This window comes from Phocoena sinus, chromosome 8, assembly GCF_008692025.1.
Source record: "Phocoena sinus isolate mPhoSin1 chromosome 8, mPhoSin1.pri, whole genome shotgun sequence".
In the NCBI taxonomy this organism is placed as follows: Eukaryota; Metazoa; Chordata; class Mammalia; order Artiodactyla; family Phocoenidae; genus Phocoena; species Phocoena sinus.
The window spans coordinates 13,716,142-13,731,498 of record NC_045770.1 but is presented as its reverse complement, the minus strand read 5'-3'; the positions used below and the strand labels follow the sequence as shown (position 1 = coordinate 13,731,498).

Here is a 15,357-nt window from a genome sequence, read left to right as displayed (position 1 = left end):
TGCCCAGGCTCTTGGAGTGCCTCACTACCAGCAACCAAGGAGCCCCCAGAAGAGTAAACATGGCATCAGGCCAAAAAGAACCCCGAAGTGCCCCCTACCTCCTTGCAGGCCTCCTCCAGTCCTGGGCAGACTGGACACTCAGACACCCTGGCTCCCCACAGCTGCCCCCCCAGGGCGCTGGGACAGAACTTCAGCCGGTGGCGCCAGAGGCAGTGCAGCGGCCCCCAGCTCCTGTCTTAGACTCCCTGGAGGAGGGGCTGCTGAGCTGGGTGACTTCTGGCTCCCTCCACTCCTGCCAGAGCTGCTGCTGCCTGCAACCCTGCTCCTTTCCTTCCACCCCACTCCTGGGCTCCACGCAGCTCCATCCCGGCCCCTCCCCCTACAGGCAGGCAGCCCCCTTTGCAGGCATCTCCTTTAATCTAAAGCAGGTGCCAGGCATTCCAGCCCTTGCTGAGTCGACACTGCCACCCACTAGGCCTCTGCCCAGAAGGCTATTGCCCTGCCTCTTCATGGAAGTTGAGTCTACGGCCCAGGGCTCCTGCTTAACTGAAATACCCAGAAGTTGGGAGGCAGACACTACCCAAAGGGAATCACGGGTGCCCAACACAGACTCAATAAGCAAGTTCACTAGGTCGCACATTACCACTGCTGTGATCAATTGTGGACCACCAACACTAATCCTTCTCCAGGACTCTGTAATCTCTTCCCACCTGGACCCTCAACCTCAGTAATTAGAGACTCGGAGCCTCCATACGGACCTCCAGAAACCATCTCTAGCGTGAGGCCCCTGCTACCCCGAGCACAAGAGTCACACTGGATCCAAGGTTATATAGGTATTCTCCCCTTCAGGAGCACCCCTTCCAGCATTAACCCCTGCCCCCCCCCCCCCCAATCAGAAGCAACACAGGTAAGCAGAACACCTCCAGAGGCAAGTGGCCAGAAGGGTGAGCTTCCAGGCCTGGTTCTCCAAGGCCACAGAACCTGATCAGCTGAGGGAGGGCAGCACCTTCCGTCCTGATACCAGAACCCCCCCCATTCCCTTACCTTCCTTTCTCTCCCATTCTCATCCTGTCCTGAAGCTCCTATCAGCAGGCACCTCAGAGCTGATACCAGAAAGACAGGGCCTGAACATGCTCTTCCCCTGGGGCCATGAAATCATGGTCCTGACCCAGAGAAGGCAGCCAAGCTAGTGCTGGGGGGCAGCAGACAAGCCAGGCAGCCCCAGCCCAGAAAAAGTAGCTGCACCTTGGAGAGGCTGAGGAGGGAGGAGAGCAAGGGGAGTGGAAGCCCACCCACCCTGCGGGTCTCATTCAGAGAGCTGCCCAGAGGCATCAGTAGGGTTACAGCAGATACTGTGCGAAGACAGCTTTCCTAGGTAAAACAGGAAACCAAGGCCAAAGATCAAGGGGGCCTCCAAGCCCCTTTCCCGGGGCTCTGTCACATGCCAGCTCACCTCTCCCAGAGCAACACTTTTCCTCCCTGCAGCAGAGGCCCCCAGACACAGACACAGACCCACACCCCAAGCAGCAGACAGACAGGAGGAGGAGGGAGGAGGGGGTGTCAGAAAAACCCGGAAGGAAGGAAGCTGGACAGACAGACAGAAGCCAATCCTGGCTTCACTGCTCCAGAGGGACACCCTCCAGACTCCCAGACTGTAAGGGACACTCTCCTCAGCTCCCCAGAGGGAGAAGGGGAGAGTAGACCTCAAATTCAAGCAGCCCTGGGACAGGACATAGTCCAGCCAAGCAAGAAGCCCTAAGCCTCCCCTCTCTTCCTCACATTCCTCCCCCAAGAGCTCCCCCAGACCAAGGCAGGGGCTGTCTCCGCTTAGCAAGGCAGAGACACCTCCAAGGAACTGTGTGACTGCCCCCCCACCCCCCCCACCCCCTGCCAAGCCCACATCACTCAGAATCCTAGGCAGGGGAGACTCCTCCAGTCACAGCCCCCGCTGCTCCTAGGCAGTGCTTGGGGGCAGAGGGTGACCCCCAGCAATCTCCAGTCCCCACGTACCTCCTTATGGAAGCTCCTATCAGCCAGGAGAGGAGTGCTGGGGTGCTGAGACCCAAGGGGTTGGTGAGCCTGTGAGGGGGACTACATCTCCCAGAAGCCCCCAGGGCAGAGTTGCTGCTCCAGCTGGCCCAAGGCCGGCCTTGTTCTCTGTGCTAGGGTGGCAGGGTCCCCTGGCTGCCCCTAAGCCCTCCCCTCTGTGCGCTGGGGCTGCCAACCTGATTGGGGGCCCAAGAGTGGCCTCCACTAATCCTGGGGGCGTCCCCGACCCCTTAAACAGCCTGGGGGTGCGTGCCAGAGGGCCAGAGACAATCAGATTGTGTTCCCCCTCCCCAGTTCGAACTGGATCTCCCTCCTCACGCCTCTGCTGGCCTGGCATGACTTTCGCCCTCGGCCCCAGCCCTCCCCTCACCTCGCGCGGGTCGGGGGTCCTCACGCCAGGCCGGAGTCGGACGCCATGACCAGGTCAGGGTCGGTGGGTGGATTGGGGTCCTCCTGCTCGCCAGTTGGAGGTGAGGAGGAGGGCGGTCAGGTGGTGATCTTTTGATCCTGGACGCCTTGATCTCAATACCAGCCCGGCCCGGGAGTGGGTATCCAGGGGTCGCTGGGCGCCTGGGTTCCTGCTTTCCAACCGCGGAGCATGGTCTTGGTCGCCGGGCAGCGGCGGGAGAGCGCGCACCCCCGCCCGGCCCTGGGCTCAGGGCTGGGGTCTCAGCCCCGAACCTCACGGCTCCGGCTCCTGCTCCTCCTCCCTTCCTTCCTTCCTTCCTTCCTTCCTTCGCCTCCTCCTTTCACTTTTCCCGAGGCCCGCGGGGACGGCGGGCGCGGGGCGGGGAGGGGCTGTCTGGGCGCTTATTGTTGGTCGGACGCCGAGGGTCCGGGTCGCAGTCCCCGGGCGGCGCGGCGCCGGGGGACCCAGGCGTGCGGGCGTCCGGCCGGCTGGCTCCGGGCAGCGGCGGTGGTGCAGCGGCCCCGAGTCCGGGGCATGTCCGGCCACTGGCTCCGCCGTTCGCCGCCGCCTCCCCGGGGTCCCCTGCGCTGCCGGAGCCTCGCTCGCCCCTCCACTCGGCTCCGCTCCCCAGCCTGAATAAGCATCGGGGTTCTCTGGCTGCCTCCTTCTGCCTTCATACCAGAGCCCGGAGAGGCCCCTGTCAAAATAAGAGCTCCCCCATCTCGCTCGCCTCCTCGCCCAACCCGGCTCCCCCAGCCTCCCAGTGGTCTGACTCGGTAAGGCGCCCGGCCGGCTAGCGGGAGGCAGGTTGGCCCGGGGGCGGGGAGGGGGCTTCTACGCCACTCTCCACCCCATTCCCGAGGACTGGGGAGGAGACGGGCTAACACCATCTCAGGCTGGGGAGAGGTTTGACAAACCTACCCTCCTATCTACGCTGATTGGAAGCAGTGGGAGTTGACTCCCCCCAACCCCCAACACTCACTCACACACTCTCTCTCTCCCTCCCTCTCTCTCTCTCTCTCTCCCTTTCTCTCCCTCTCCCTCTCCCTCTCCCTCCCACTCTCTCTCTCTCTCTCTCTCTCTCTCTCTCTCTCTCTCTCTCTCTCCCTCTCCCTCCCTCTCTTTCTCTCTCCCTCTCTCTCTCTCTCCCTCTCTCTCCCTCTCCCTCTCCCTCTCTCTCTCTCTCCCTCTCTCTCCCTCTCCCTCTCTCTCTCTCTCTCTCTCTCTACTGGGTCCCCTCTTCATTGTATCCACCCACATTCATTATGCACTGAACATCTCTTTATTCACTTTATTCATCTCTCTTTCCTAGTAGACCCTGAGGATGTAGACTGAACTTTTTCACTTCAACCCTCAGCAGCGCAGAGTGGATACTAAGAAAATGTTTGTGGAAGTAAAACCTTTGTTCTCCCCAAAGAACTCTATCCTAAGCTCAAAGTGCCACACACACACACACACACACACACACACACAAGACCCTATAGGAGAATAGATCCAATGGAAAAAAATTATAAAGTGTTTTAAAAGCATTTCACATGTTATTTCAGTGTTTGCCACAAACCTGTGAGAAAGATGTTATGGCCCCATGACACTGATGAGGAAACAAAGGCTTGCACTAGTTAAGGACTTCCTCAGGGTTACACAGCTAGAAAGTGGTAAGCCCAGGACTAGAGTTTGGGTCTCCTTATCCCAGGGCACTTTCCCTGTATCCCACTACCCCCACCCACCCAGGATTAATACCAACAATAGCAGCCATGGAAGGGCACTAGCAAGCCCCTTTGTTCATACTATTTGGTTCCTCTGAGCTCTCCCCTGCCCCTCCTCACAATGGTCCCTAGATAGCTCTAGCTCTCACTGACCTCCCTCTCTCTTGACACCTACTACATCTATTCCACCCAACTGAGTACCTAATTGTATGTTTTATCTTGATTCTCCTGTGCGTGTGTCTGGTTGCCCCAAAAGATTCTTGAGGGCCCAAACCATGTCTCCTATGCCTCTATATTCCCCACAGCACTCAAGGGCTGGGTTCATAGTAGGGATTCAGTAAATACTCACTTGATGGATTGATGGTGTCTGCAGCTGGGCACTGGGCAAGGTCTGGGGAGGCACAGGTGAAAAAGGGGGAGAAACCCTGAAAGAAGATAACATAATAACCTCTATGGGTGCCTAACATAGAAGTTTACAAAGCATTTTCATACACACTATCTCTTGATCGTGCTTTGAGCCAATCAACAAAACTTCCCCAATTGCCCATTAACTGCTGTGCCAAGACCAAGCTGGGTTAGGGACTGAATCATCACAACCCTGTGAGATAGGTATCACCCCCACTTAAAGGAAAAGAAAACTGAAGCCCAGAGAGGCTGAGCTCTGGTGTGAAAGATCTCAGAGCCTAGGATAGTACCTGACCCGTGGAAGTAGGGTTTAATCTCCTCTCCCCTCCCCAGGGTCCTGCTATAAGATGAGCCACAAGACAAGGAGGCCATTTCTCAAACAGGATTGCTTGTTGAAGGGAAGGGTCCACCCAGTTATGTGGGTCAGTTTCCCGTTACATACATGACACAAACCGCATGGGCTTGTGATGATCCGTTTGGCACGATGCCCAGTTCATAGCAGGTCCAGAAAACAATGTTTGTAGGGGTGAGTGATGGCTGTGTTGCAAGAGGTCTGTTAATTGTGGCACACAACCAAGTGTATTCGGCATGTCCTGTGGAGCAGCCATGTAGAGCACTCCCCCGGGTGGAGCTGTGACTCATTCCCCCAGGTTGGGATGCGGAGCCCGAGCTCTGGGCAGCCACGAGTTCTGGGTGGAACGCTGGAGTGAGCGAGGGGGAGAGAGAGGCCGGTGGCCCATTGCTGGAGTGGAGTGGCTCCCTCTACTGGCGAACTCGGGGAATCACCGTGTGTTGCCGCCTATCTGTGTGTCACTGTGTCACGAGGAGTGTCACAGGTGTGTCAGCGAGTGTCGAGTGTCGGTGGAAGTTCGGGCATGGGTATAGCCTGTTCGTGGTGCAGTGTGGGTGTGCCAGCGTTACGTGGGCCTGTTTCTGGAACCACAGAGTGTACACACACAACCACATTTTGTAATACAGTTTACTTTTGGGGTGGGGGTAGGGGGTCGGAGGAGCTAGGGCTGCAGATTATCTGAGATTACTACCTGGGGTGACTAGGACGAAAGGATCTTCCGGCTGGTACTCATCACCGACCTCGTGCAGGTGGGATTCAGGACTAGAGAACAGTTCCTGGAAAGGGACTCTATCCCCAAAAGCAAACAAGGACCCAAGAAAGGGTTAACGTTGAGCCTCACAGCGACTTCAATCATTGGCTCAGGGCACTGTCAGTCAGCTTCGCGGCGGGGCTTGTGGGGCCGCCTTCGGACTGCCCAGCGACCCTCACTTGCCCCTCGACCCCCACTTCATTTCACTTCTGGGCTGCTGCCACACCCCCCATCTTGATGGAGACACCTTCCTGGGCCCTGGAAAAGGAGTGGATCTGGGCATCCTGGCTTCCCCACTCACTCCAGCTGCCTGGCTTCCTGATAGATGGTGATTATTATATAATAGACCTGCTGGACAGAACCGTGCCAGCCCTCGGAACACTTTGCCCCTCCTCGAAGCCTGCCCCAGGGCCTGGCACCAGCGGCACAGAGCCTGCCGCGCTGCTCTGCCGGCTCCCCCAGCACCGCCTCCATTCCAGGGCGGGAGACCCCGGGGCCACCCTCCCTGGTGTCCCTGGGGCCACTTTCTGGGATGGGGCGGGCGCCAGGCTGGGAGTACGGCCGGCGCCCCGCAGGTCTCGGGGTTGGCCTGCGGAGTATGGTTTTACCAGCGCCTCTCCAGAATTGTGGGACCCAGTTGGCCCCTTCCAACCTGAACTTGGAACTTGGGAGCCAGTAGAGGTGGGGATAGGGGGCGCAGGGGCCAGGGTCGGACAGCGAAAGGAGTTTGGAAAAGATGCGGGGGCAGGAAAAGGGAGGCTGGGAGAGGGGGCCGACAGGGGCAGTGGGGGAGGGACTCTTATCCTGACAGGGCTCCCGCCTTCCCCGACTGGAGGGTTTGGAAAAACTGAGCAGGCAGCCAAGGCTTGGCTGGAAATCCTGCAGCCCACCCTCCTGGGGACACAAAGCTGGAGGGCGGGGGCAGGGCGGGGGGAGAGAGCACGACCCCGGGGAGGGCAGGGCCTCTTTTGGGGCTGGGGGCCCTGGGGCCAGGTCCCTGGGGAGGGGGTTCCTGGCGCTGTCTCCCCGCAGTCTGCTTCCCCCTTCTCCTTCTCTACCCCCTCCTTTCCCCCCTCCTCCCCCTCCCCGGCTCCAGTCTTGCAGATTGCGGGCAGACTTAACTCCTTGCGCGCCAGCCCGGTGGACTCCTAAGTGGTGACGCTATGAGGGAGGGAAGAAGGGAGGGACTCCCGACCTTACTCCCACCCACAGTTTAACACCTTGTGGCCCAGAACGCAGTCTCGGAACTTGGGCTTGTCAGAGCCCTAGAAGGCTGCCTGGTGCTCGAAGAACGACACACAAAACCCGGCACCTGAGAGCTGCGTAATCCAGTCCGCTCTCCTGCCACATCTTAACTGTATACCCTCCCCTGTCACCCCAACCCTCTGTGCCTCTTCCTCCACCCTTTGGCCACCCTCCTGCTACCACCCCCACTAGTTGCTGCAAAGAGCCCTGACAGATAGAAGGATGCAGGGAACCCGGAAACCTGGGTTCTGTGGCTGCTTCTGCATTCTCCTCCGCATCCCGCCTGGGAGGCCCGCGCAGGTGACCGCAGCCCGGGCCTCTTTGGCCTCCAGGGGGCTCCTTCACACATCTGTGGGGGTAGCTACGCAACCAAGGCAGAGAATGCTAGCCTCCCCCAGCTCCAGCTACGACAAGGGCCCGAGTAGCCGGAAACCCTGACTTCACTTCCACCCTAGCCCCTCTCCTAGGCAGCACTTCCTCCACCATCAGATTTGCCCCCCGTTCGGCCGTGAAAGACTATGCCTGAGGGCAGTACCTCAGTCTAGGCAGGAAGGGGTTAACGGAGCTCCCAGGCTCCCTGTGAGAGCCAGGTGAGGCACCGCCCATCTTGGCCTTCAGGTGTACTGGTGGGGAAGTGGAGGGACGCCGACCACAGGACTGCTCTTTTGCCCCCTGGTGGTTAGATCTGGCTTAGCAGTCTCTGGCAAAAGCTACGCTCAGGTGGGGATTGGTGAAAGAAAAACTTTGGAGGCAGCTAGAGTACTCCTGCAGGAATAGCACCTTTGGAGAGAAAGAGAATCCTATGGGGAGGCTGGTGGAGCTCCCACAATCCCTACCATGCCATCCCCACTTATCAGGCTGCCACAGTCACTTCCAGATCTTTGTCCTAGGGACCCTACTTGTGGGTCCCAGGTGCCCAGACACCTGGAGGAGGAATAGAAGATATAGGCTCTATCCTGCCAGGGTCTCAACCGAATGAAGGGGAGCAATAGAAGGAAGCTGCCCCTCACCTTCTTTTCTCTCTGTGTCCAGGCTTCCCAGAACTCCCATTCCCTCCAGACCCCAGCAGCAAATGCAAACCTCTAGCCAGGCTTCAACGCTCCTACCAGCTACCCGGTCCCCCATCAGTTTCCCTCCCCTCTAGCCAAGCTGCCTTCTGAGTTTCTCCCCCATAAATAGGGTCTCTTGAGAGATTCTAGGTGCTCACAACCATTTCCTCCTATCCCAGGCAGGGCTGAGACCCTTCCTCCCCTCTACCCAGAAGCCTTCCCAGGTTAGCGAAGGCCATGACCTTCAAGGGTTCCTTTCTCTTTTTTCCCAGTTGCCTCACTTCCTTCCCTCTCCCCATTTCCAATTATCTTCTATCTAAGGCTTCCTTTCGCATAAGCAGCTCACCCAAGCAAGAACAATCCTGTCCTTGGATTCCTTGACTCCTCCAAGAATCCTTCTCTGACCAACCTCACCCACTTATTCACTAAAAAAATATCTATTGAGGACCTACTACGTACCAGGCACTGGACTAGATGATAGGTATATGTTGGTGAATGAGACAGACGTAGTTCTTGACTTCACAGAAGTCACTTGACCTCACTCTAGTTGGGGATAGACACATGAACAGGCGGATTCAATTCAGTGTCACGAAGGCTTGCAGAGCACTTTGGAGAGACATCTATCTGGGACTTGGGAGTCTGGGAAAGTTTCCTGCAGCGAGCACCATCTGAGCTGAGACATTCCAGCCTAAGGTGTGGTTCTGTCCAGGCAGACAGTACATCTAACTGGAGGTCTAAGTATAGAACAGGATTCCAGCAAGGGGTCTCACCAGATGTTACAAGAGATCGCTAAGTCTGCATTCCCAAACAATCCATATCTAATAAGTTCTCCAAGTCTCCAAAGAAAGGAGACTGGGGACTTCCCTGGTGGTCCAGTGGGTAAGACTCTGCGCTCCCAATGCAGGGCGCCTGGGTTCAATCCCTGATCAGGGAACTAGATCCCACATGCATGCCACAACTAAGAAGTCCGCATGCCGCAACGAACATCCTGTATGCCGCAGCTAAGACCCAGCACAGCCAAAATAAATAAATAAATAAATAAATAAAAACGTTGTTTAAAAAGAAAAAAAGAAAGGAGACTGGCCAAGAGTATGTGACCTTGGCCTAGTCAGCCTCATCTCTGGGCCTTAGTTTCTTCAAAGAACAAGGGGGTTGGATGAGCTTATCTCCAGGCTCTTTTTTATCAAGAGGATAGCAATTAAATAGAAGGCTTGGTTGGTTGAGAGGAAAACAATCACGTGGCTCTGGTTGGCTTGGGGATGGAAGGCAGAGTTCATAAGCCCCTGAGAGGCTGTCAGAGGCAGGGCCTGGAGAAGGCCACACAAGTCACCTCCTACTCCTCAGTGCCTGGGTTGCCTGCCAGTTCTGAGTCCTGGGAACATTTAATTCTTGCCGTCAACTGAAGGCAAAAGCCTTTCTGAGATTTTGCTGGGAGAGGAGAGCATTGGGGGACAGCACCCCCAGAATATATTAATGCAACTTCCTTAACTTGCTCTTGTATGTAGCACTATAAAGCTTTTATTTTGAAGAGATGGAATGTTCAGAGGTAAGGAAACTGAGGCACAGAGTGGTGAAAGGACTGGCCTAAAATCACACGGCTGGTGAGTGATGGCTGGAAGAGGTGCCAGGTCTCCTAATTCCCAGTCCAGACACTTTCCACGACACCACTGCAGCACTCGCTTCCAAATTTCCATTGGACTTCTTCCTGCGTCTGGCTCATTTCCCTGTGAGGCCATAAGATCTGGGAAGGCAGGCTTGGCCTTCTTATCTGGATGTCCCCCAGAGCCTGGTGCAGGGCTCTGAACAGAGGGAGGGGTGCTCAGAACCCCCAGTCTCCCAGCCCCCCTTTCCTCTCCTTCCATGACCTTATTTACATGCACGTAGGTCTCTGGCTCAACCTAAAAAGGCATCCCTGGATTGTGGACAGAGCCTTGGGCCAGGCATATTCCCAGTCCCAACCAGGCCTAAAACCTGCTCTGTGACTTTGAGCAAGCTGATTAACTTCCCTGGGCTTCATTTTCTCCATCTGTCAAGACCCGTAACCGATTCTAACTCCTGGGGCATTTGTAACTTGAAATCCCAGATTAGGAAGTGTTTTTAAAAGCTCAAACTCTGAAGTAAGGGAGTAAGCTTAACGTTTCTGCCTTTTTGCAGGATTCCACAGCCTCAGGACCATGTCTGCTCTATCTGCAAGGACTGGGTACTGCTTGGGGTTCCTTCACCCTGATACCATGCTGGGTCCTATGAAAGTTACAGGATGTATAACCTGAATATATTCTGGGGTCCCACAGCCCAAATGTCAAAAGTAATTTTGAAAAGGAATCCTAATTTTTACTTGTATCTCTTGAAAGTGATCCAATTCTTAACCCTCAGCACATCTTATTCAAATTCCCTTTCCTCTTCTATTCTGCTGCACCTTGCAACAGTTAAATCGCTCTCTGCGAACGCTAAATCAGCCCCTCTCTCTGCCTCTCTCTGTTCTCTGTAGTCAAGAAAGCTTTTCTGTCTCTCTTTGCCCACCATCTTCTCCTTATTACAAAGATTAGCTTAGCCTCTTATGTTTCATTATTTTCTTTTTTCCTTCACCCATTACCCAGATTCTCCCTAACACAAAAATAACGTTACTTGTCTCCGGCCTCTAGGTCTTATCTCTCACCTCTTGTTCTCCCAGTTTCATGTTACGAAAGCCCTGGAACTGAGCAGGCCACGACAAGATTTCCAACAACAGGTGAGGGATAAAATTATCTTGGGGCTGAGGGGAGGCAAGGCAGAGGAAGGCTGCGAACAGTCAGTGGTTAGTAAGTTTTTAATCCTGTAACAGATAATAAAGGCACCTGCCCTCAAGGAGCTTATAAAATGGGGACAATTAAAGAACAATAAAAGATGCTAAATCATTAAAAGATGTGGAGCTGATGCACCCAGTGCAGGTTGCATCCTCAGGCAGACCTGGAAGAGAAACAGGAAACTGACCTCAGGGACAGGGGAGCGCAGAGGCCCCAGTGAGGGGCGCAGATGGAGCAGAAACAGGAGAAGTCATCGATCTTGGCGGGAAGGGGTCTCAAAGACCAACTACCTAGTTCCAATTCTTTCTGATGCTCAACGCTCTGATAACATCCCTGGCAAGCAGTGTTTCAACATCTTTACAAACACCTCCAGTAATGGGGAGCTTCCTACCTCCCAGGGCAACTCATTCCATTTACGAACATCTGTTTTTCCTTCCTTGGAGCTGAATTTTATCTCCTTGTGGTCTCTACTCGTTAGTCCATAAACTACCTCCTGGCCCTTCACATACCTGGGCTTTAATGACTCCAGACTCTTCTCCTCTTCTCTAGCCTAAACATTCCCCGTTCACTAAAGTTATGCCCACGAAGACAAGTGGCCAACTTAGAGTAAAGCAGGACTATCAATCCTCTCCTTTATTCCAAAAACTGTATCTCTAGTAATATGGCTTAAAATTGGATGAACTTTTGGCAACCATGGTATGCTGATGACTCAGACTGAACTTACTAATACCCCAATTCTATTTTACCTGAACTGCTTCTAAGACATGTCTAGTCTGTGTGTGTTGCTGAGCTCTTACACAGATCTCTGACCATTTCATCTTCTTAGGTTTTCCTACCATTCTATATACATGGAGCTGATTTTTGGATCCTTACCCTGTCTTTCAAAGTGTTTACTAACCCTCCAGGCTTATATCTGTGAAATGTGATACTATATTTTCATATACACTATTAACAGAAATATTTAAGAGGACAGAGATGAGGGCAAACCCTAAAGCACACGAATGTTCCCGGTTGATACCAATCCATGGCATATTGAGAAGTAGCAAGATACATGGTGTTGTCGGTGGAATGGGTCAGATCATAATGAACCTCAAAAGCCTAGTGGAAGAATAAGAAAGTCAGAAGGCGCAGAACCAGAATGTTTTTGAGTAGAAGAGTCACATGGAAGCAGACTAGTATAGCAACAAAATAAAACAAAGCACTAACTGTGGAACTCCACAGATCTGGACTTGAGTCCTAGCTCTATTGCTTACTAGTTGTAGAACTTGGACAACTTACTTTAACCACTCTAGCATCAATTCCTTCTCCTGTAAAATGGGGTAATACCTACTTCATAGATTACTGTGAAAATTAAATGAGATGACATATATGAAGAGCCTAATACATAATGGGTGCTCAATAAATCAAGTAGAAAAAGAGGGTGAGAAGAAAATCATGTTTCAGATGGGTTTGTTTTCTTAGAGGAGACTACCTTTCTAGGAGGCCCAGGTGAGGATGGGACTATAGTGTGAGCCTCGAATGACTTGCTGGGCACTCAGTCTCAGGTGGTATAGATGAAAGGGCAAAGGGATAAAAGCATATTCTCCTCTTCAAAAGAAGAATTGATACCCCTTGGACTCTAGCTACATATGGAGAATGACAGAGAGAGAGGAGTCGCAGGTGGCACTGAGGTTTTTACCCTGGGTAGTGACAGGGAAGTACTGTAAAGAGGGGTGATGCTTTGCGGAAGATGGGTTCATGTTTAGAGTTGTTGAAGTAGGCAGGATGGTAGGCATCCCCATGATGAGTTGGGGAGTGAACCAAGGACAGTGCCATGCAGGACCCCCCGGAGCCATGCTGATCCTTCTTCTTCTTTTTTTTTAAAAAAAATTATTTATTTTATTTATTTATTTTGGCTGTGTTAGGTCTTCGTTGCTGCGCACTGGCTTTCTCTAGTTGCAGTGAGCAGGGGCTACTCTTCATTGAGGTGCGCAGGCTTCTCATTGTGGTGGCTTCTCTTGTTGTGGAGCATGGGCTCTAGGCATGCGGGCTTCAGTAGTTGTGGCACGTGGGCTCAGTAGTTGTGGCTCACGGGATCTAGAGCGCAGGCTCAGTAGTTGTGGCGCAGGGGCTTAGTTGCTCCGCGGCATGTGGGATCTTCCCAGACCAGGGCTTGAACCCATGTCCCCTGCATTGGCAGGCAGATTCTTAACCACTGCGCCACCAGGGAAGCCTAGCCATGCTGATTCTGACTTGGGACTAGAGAAGAAACTGCCCAATCCTGCTTTCCCTCTCTGCCCCCCATTCCCTGCTTCCTGATCAGAGTGGAATAGATAGACCAGACCTTAAATCCACTCTCGCATCACTGACCTCTGTGCAGAGCCCACTGGGGCCCAAACTGTGTCCCTCCATGACTCTCCACTTTTCTGCCCTGACGTGAGAAGGAACTCAAGCTCTTGTCCAGCCAATAGACTCTAGCTTGTTGCTACGATCTTGGACTTCAGAAAGGAGAGATGAGGGGGGAAGGTGTAGAAAGAGAGCTTTGAACAGAAGCAGGCAGGGACAAAGGGAGTGCAAGAGAGAAACAGAGAAGTTGAGTAGGAAAGGTGAGCACCATGGGTATGGAGAAAGGCAGACTGATAGAGGAGAAAAAGAGAGATGGACAGGGAAGAAAAAAAGATTTGCCGAGAAACTGATGAAGTGCAACTGAGAAAACTGTTGCCATGGTGACGGGTCCAGAGGAGGGAGTAGGAATATAAATCGGATTATGAGTTGGGGGAGCGGGGAGGGGTGTTGCTCAAGACCCAGAGGCAGTGCCCCCACCCCAGGTCCTCCCCACCAGACCTCCTTCACCCACAAGGAATGCCTTTCCCAGGGGTGTCCCAAGGCCAATCCAAGGAGTGCAGTGAGGACAGAAGCACTGGAGGGCCTAGGGCTCTGGCACTCCCTCTCCTCCCCTCACCCTGGGTGAAGCAGAGCTGTACTCCCACCCCAGTGTGCCTCCTTGACTCTGGGAGAGCTCTCTCCATCGACCCTAATTTCTTTCATTCTACCTCTTCATCAGAGCCCCGAAGTGAAGACAGGGGAGGGAACTTGTTTTAAACACCTACTATGTGCCAAACACTGTGTTGGGCATCTCAGGACTTGTTTCATTTCGTCCTCAGCACGGCCCTCAGAGGTAGGTTTATCGCCTCCATTGACAGGCAGGAAACTGAGATCAAGGTCCCAAGCTGGTGAGCAACAGCCAGAGTGGGGTGCAGCCAGGCCCATCTGCTCCAAAGCTGTTTCCTTTCCTCCTAGCCCTCTGCCTACCTGGCAGAGCCTGTGTCCCATTCCCCGGCTTTTTCCTGTGCCCTCGGAACAGGTCGGGGCAGGCGGGGGGCTTCGGGGGATGGACGAGTTTGAGGTTCTCATTCTATTCTGAGAGATACAGAGAGTTGGGGAGACTTGAGGCAAAAACGCCACAGCGGCCAGACTCTGGGCTAAGTGGGAGGTGAAGGCGTGCTCTGAGCTCAGGGCTGGGGGAGTGGGGAGGAAGGGCTGAGGTGGAGAGGACCGTGGGAGTGTGGGAAGCTCAGAGGCCAGGCCATTTCCGGGAGATGCTGCGAGACACAGCGCGGCCACGTGGGGAGCTGGGGAACCCGCAGCTCTCGGTTTGCAAGTCTCTGAGCTAGTGAGCCAGAGGGACCCGGGGTTGGTATTTGACTGCAGGTCTCTTCTCTGCAAGTAAAGTGGCTGGAGGGGGGAAGAGGAGGGCGTGGCTTCCCTCCCTCTCCCTAAGGCTTCTATACAAATAACAGTTTTGCAAAGCGCACCATACCTGATGCATCATTAAACGGGACCTGGGGAGGTGGGAGAAGGCAGAGGTTGGGGCTATGGCCTGGGCATTTATGCCAAGACGACCACCCCTCCCCGCCACGAGGGTGCAATGAGATTCGAGAGGATGCTGGTGCCCTTCCATCATACCTTGCTGTTCCTCCTAGTGGCTACCTGGTTACTTTGAAACAGCTCCCCGTTCTCTCTGGGGACTGACTTGAGCCACTCCCTAACCAGGAAGTCCATGTGTGTGTAAGAGATGGCTGGCCCCAAGAGGGGCAAAACGTCCCTTGTCACCAAGCTGGAGATCCCAGGTCCCTGCCCCACACCCCTGTAGAGAGGGATCAGAGGATAGAGCTCCTTCCTCCTCAGGCCTGAAGGGAAGGCTGATCCAGATCAGCTCACTTCTACCGCTTCAGTTCACACCATCTCCTCCACATGCCACCAACATCCAGGACACCCCTCCTGACCCTCCTTCCCTGTTCCTGTCATAGGCTCCGGACCCAAGAGGGTCTAAGGAACTGCCCGGGGGTGAGAAGAAGAGCATCTTCCTTGTCCTCCGCCTTCACACCTGCCCTCCCCAGGCTGTCCGGTCTCCCACCCCTTCACCGAATCCCAGGCCCAACTACACCCGGACATGCAGGCCTTCAACACCCTCTTGCCAGCCCAGTCCCACTCAGTCACCTGTTCCCCCAGTCTGAAGCAATCTCCATGACTCCTACTTGCCACATCCAAGGAGTACGCGTCATGGCTCTTTATTCCCTGAGCACCAGTTTGCTATGGAACAAACTGAAAGTATTCTTCTTTGGGTAC

General features: G+C 54.3%; 1 protein-coding gene across 5 annotated transcripts in view; it reads right to left on the bottom strand.

Moving 5' to 3' along the window:
- The window catches only part of BCL9L (BCL9 like), a 28,858-nt gene extending 25,757 nt beyond the window's left edge, over positions 1-3,101 (bottom strand). For 3 of the 5 annotated variants that reach the window (XM_032639491.1, XM_032639493.1, XM_032639496.1), the window contains exon 1: positions 2,420-3,101. The gene's annotated coding sequence lies outside the window, so the exon portion shown is untranslated. Of the gene's footprint in view, positions 1-1,453; positions 1,740-2,419 lie in introns of those variants that run through there. The other 2 variants (XM_032639492.1, XM_032639494.1) reach the window with 2 other exon arrangements.
- Positions 3,102-15,357: the final 12,256 nt, after the last annotated feature.